Here is a 4,799-nt window from a genome sequence, read left to right on the forward strand (position 1 = left end):
GCATCACTCGCTTCTGGGGAGTAACATTCTTTCAAGACAGACAGCCTTACCATGTGAACAGATTCACTCACAGGTTTCCATTGCTGCTTCTTCCTGGATTAACACATGAATGATGAATCTACCTTATACTGAGTCAGACCCTTGGTCCATTGAAGTCAGTATTGTCCACTGAGACTGGCAGAGGCTCTTCGGGGTCTCAGGTAGAGGTCTTTTCACATCACCTACTTGCCTAGTCCCTTTAACTGGAGAAGCCGGGAATTGAACCTGGGACCTTCTGCATATCAAGCAGATGCTCTACCACTGAGCCACTGCCCCTCCCCTTCAGTGAAAGTTCTGAGCATCAAGGGATTTCAGAACTTTCTCTGCCTAGAAGATGTCAGATAGCCGGCAACTATAACTTTGGTCAAGAGAAACGGCAGCTCCTGTGAAAGCAAAAAACAAAACAAAAAAACCCAGTGCAAATAATTGTGAACCATCCATGAGAGCATATGAAGAGTTCTGCAAGATCAGACTAATGCTCTGTCACGTCCAGTTCCCTTTTTCCCACAGAGGCAAAGCAGCTACTCCAGAAAGTCCACAGCAACTGCACAGAAGTAAAAGTGCTTGTTGCTACACCCCACAGTAAGTGCATTCAGAAAAGTAATTCCTCTGACACAAATGTACTATTTAGCCATCATGGCTACATAGCTATGGTTGGATCTACCCTCCATGTAAGCCTCTAGGATAGGAGTCCCCAAGCTTGTTGAACCTGTGGATACTGTTAGTTTTGAAAACAGGTAGTAGACACCGCTCAACAATAGCTGCATAGGGAGGTGCATTGCTATCCCAAAATGGGGGCTGAGGCCAGTTACAAAATGTTGGGAAGTTCCCACCCAAACATCCTCCTATGATGGTATTAGCTGTCTACAAATGGGTGATCTCCGCATGCCCCTTGGGCTGCTCTGAAACACCCCCATTCCAATGAAGTGTAGGGAAGCCAGAATTGGCTCTTTGCTTTTGGGAAGGAGGAAGCAAGTGCCAGGAAACACATCTGTGGCCACCACAGCACAGTGCTGGGGAACACTGCTTTAGAACTTGTGGACATTCTGTTACAGCAAGTGCTGTTACAGCTAAACATTATGCCAGTGTGGGGAGTTCTGCAATCTTCAAGCAAAGTAGTTCTCACTGCTGCCTTGGAAGTCACTAAAAGACCCTTTCACAAAACTGTTGAGATGCTGTTTCTGAGTGACAGCAGGTCTTTAAAAAATGGCTATTCAAGTGACAGTTGCAGTTATCTTGGGACTAATCTTTTGTGCCTCTTCATGCAAACCAGTCCACGATCTGGTTGACTTCAGTGGAATTTGGATTGTAAGGCCATACTCCCTCCATAGCTTTTCTTATATTGAATCATTATGCCCCGGGCATAATCTATAAGAAAACTTGCTTCATAAATCGAGGCCATCCCACTGTGAGTTTCCATGACCTTGCACCACTGTCCCACTGGCTGCTGGGAGAGGCATCAAGACTCACATGGTGATGGCCTTGATACCTGTGGGGAGTACTGTGATATGTTATGGCCAAGGCAAATAACATCAGCACAGAGACCCCTCTTGCTCAAAGTCCCATTGGCAGCCCTTTGTGGAGAATCCAGAATCTCAGCATAGGTAGGCTGGGGCCTGAGCTGTACATTAACCTATCCAGTCTCCCATTTTCAGGACTGTTCCTAGTCCCTACCTCTGATGCCTGTATAGCTAGTTGCACGCTACTAAAAACAGATGGGGAGGGGCTGTGGCTCAGTGGTAGGGTGTCTGCTTGGAATACAGAAGGTCCTAGGTTCAATCTCTAGCATTTCCAGTTGAAAATACTAGGTAGGAGGTAATGCGAAAGAACTTTGCCTGAGACCCTGGAGAGCCACTGCCCATCAGAGTAGACAATACTGACTGTGATAGACCAGTGGTCTGATTCAGTATAAGGCAGCTTCATGTGTCCATGTGTTTATAAAAGTACCTGCCACATTCAAGTGAGTGTGAATTCTCACTTGTAGATTGTGAATCACTCTGGTTTGGTGTTTTTCCTCCCATTTTAATATGACCTGTTGTGGCAGCATGAAGAAATAATGTACTGGTTGCCAGAGATTGCGACAGCATTTTAATGGCTTTATTATATGAAGCAAGCCCTGTAAACCATCTGACACCTCCTGACAAAATGGTCACAGAGTTCTGTTTGGATGAAAAATAACAGCATCGTTGCATACATTCTATCTGCATTAAGGAAAACCCCGGGCACATTTCCTGATGCACAGACAGCCAGAACGCTTGGAGGGGAAAAAAACCCAACCAATTGACATGGAAAAGAAAACTTACATGGCATATCAAACATTCATAAAGCACTACTCGAACATGAATTTATGATCCCTCTGGAGTAAATTGTTGATATTATTATCTATGCTCTCTTGCAGAGGAAATGAAAGAAGAAAGATTTAAATGACTTGACAAAAGCCACCCTGTGAGTCAATATCAAGCCTAAGAACCAAGGGCTCAAAGACTTGGATCTGTTTGGCCAAGCAAAAAAAAAAAAAGGGGGGGGAGAGCCTGGGAGATTTTATCAATTCCATTACCAATATATGAGTGACTGATAGGTAGAAAGTAAATACAGCCAGAGCAAAAAAAAAAAATTGTCCTCACTTGTAAAAGATCATAAGAACATAAGAAAGACCCTGCTGGATCAGACCAAGGCCCATCAAGTCCAGCACAGTGTTCACACAGTGGCCAACCAGGTGCCTCTAGGAAGCCACTAACAAGACGAGTGCAGCAGCACCATCCTGCCTGTGTTCCACCGCACCCAAAATAATAGGCATGCTCCTCTGATACTAGAGAGAATAGGTATGCAGCATGACTAGTATCCATTCTAATTAACAGCCATGAATACCCCTCTCCTCCATGAATATGTCCACTCCCCTCTTAAAGCCCTCCAAGCTGGCAGCCATCACCAAATCCTGGGGCAGGGAGTTCCAAAATTTAACTATGCGTTGTGTGAAAAAATACTTCCTTTTATCTGTTTTGAATCATGGATACAATATCAATATAATGGGTGTAACATATTGATCAGTGCATTCATGATGGAGATTAGGAGGTGTTTTAGGATAGACTCCAGGTCCAGATTTACAAAATTCCAGCCAAGATTTCCCTTCCTTGAGATATTTGTGGTTCATTTTTATGGTTCTGCTGACAGTGCAATCTTAAGCAGTGTTATCAGTATATCTAATTCTCACCATGACCAAATCTATCAATACTTAAATCCAGCAACAGGAGGCATGAACAGACAAGATGATCTTTCTAGAAACTTGAAAAACATCCCAGGTTTCCAGAAAAAATATATCTTTTTTAAAAAAATGCGGGAGTTAACCCCCCTAAATAATACAAGCAGCATTTGTTGCTTTAAGAAATGAATGCCCTCAGTGTTTGTTGTTAGGTAACCACAACATTATTGCCAGCCTTTAAGCCTTGGTTTCTGTCAATAAAAGGTGTGTGTGTGTGTGGGGGGGGGGACAGGGACCTTTCCAGGGCAAATTTGGTCTTTAAGGGAGAACTCATTGGGGCCAGACCTGGCAGCAATCACCAGGCTACTTTCTGCCATGCGAATTGAATGGCTCATACGAGACTAGCTGCTTGCTACTGTTGAACAGCACACCCCCCAAAAAAAACAACACAAAAAAACCCAGTGTTTTGCAGAAGTTAGAGTTTTGGATTAGGATCTCGGAGATCACTTTCAAATCCTTACTTTGCTATGGAAGTTTGCTGAGTCAATTTGGGCCAGTCACTCTCAGCCTAGCCTGCTTCACAGGGTTTTCCGCCAGAAAAACTGGAGGAAAAATGAATGATGTCTGCTGCTTTGGGTCCCCATTATGGAGCAAGTGGGCTAAATAAATAAATAAATATAACTGAAGGTTGGGGCAGATAAAAGGTTGACTGGTGGGTAGGTGGGAGGCAAAGAAGGAAGCAGAGAAGAGTGAAGATACAGGGGCTGCCATGATGAAATAGTATAAAGTGAGGGATACAAACCCAGGTGCCCCTTGCAAGTATTTGCAGGTTTCCCAGCATGCAACCTGGCCTGGATGACACTGCACAACTGGATCCAGCTTGGCCTGGCTCCTGGAATCCCACAACTCAGCCAGAGCTTCCCTGGAAGGGGCTGCCAGCCAGGGGGAGAAAAAGAGGGCAAGCTGAAAGAGGGGGGGGGCAGATAATATTGGGTTGGCTGGTGGGTGGGAAAAAAGCAGGAAAGGGGGGACTCTATGGGGGCTTTTAAGGTGGGGAAAATAAATAGCGGAAGAGGAGAAAATGAGATGCCTGCTATGAATCATGGTGGGTCCCCTACTTGTACCCATTTAAAGCAGTAGATTTATAAGGGCGTGACTGTTTAAGACTGCACTGAAAATCATAGATACAGTTAGGGTTGCCAACCTCCAGGTGGTGGCAGGAGATCTCCTGCTATTACAACTGATCTCCAGCCAATATAGATCAGTTCTCCTGGAGAAAATGGCTGCTTTAGCAATTGGACTATATGGCATTGAAGCCCCTCCCCTCCCCAAACCCCACCCTCCTCAGGCTCCGCCCAAAAAACCTCCTGCCGGTGGTGAAGAAGGATCTGGCAACCCTAATTACAATAAGTGGAAAGGTTTTTTTTTTTTTTAATGTCACTCCCACATAACTTCTGACAATTCGTTTTAGCAACCCCAAAACTATATAACAATTTATACGTATTAAAATCTGTGGCAATTCTTTCTTAACCTTGCATAATCATGAAGCAGAACTCAGAAT

The 4,799-nt window shown here is 44.4% G+C and overlaps 1 non-coding gene across 1 annotated transcript; it reads right to left on the bottom strand.

Annotated features, from left to right (window-relative positions):
• Window positions 1-243: 243 nt before the first annotated feature.
• On the bottom strand, window positions 244-318 carry TRNAI-GAU (transfer RNA isoleucine (anticodon GAU)). Its single transcript has one exon. It is a non-coding gene; the product is annotated as a tRNA-Ile (tRNA).
• Window positions 319-4,799: the final 4,481 nt, after the last annotated feature.

The sequence above is a fragment of the Euleptes europaea genome, chromosome 3 (genome assembly GCF_029931775.1).
Source record: "Euleptes europaea isolate rEulEur1 chromosome 3, rEulEur1.hap1, whole genome shotgun sequence".
NCBI lineage: Eukaryota > Metazoa > Chordata > Lepidosauria > Squamata > Sphaerodactylidae > Euleptes > Euleptes europaea.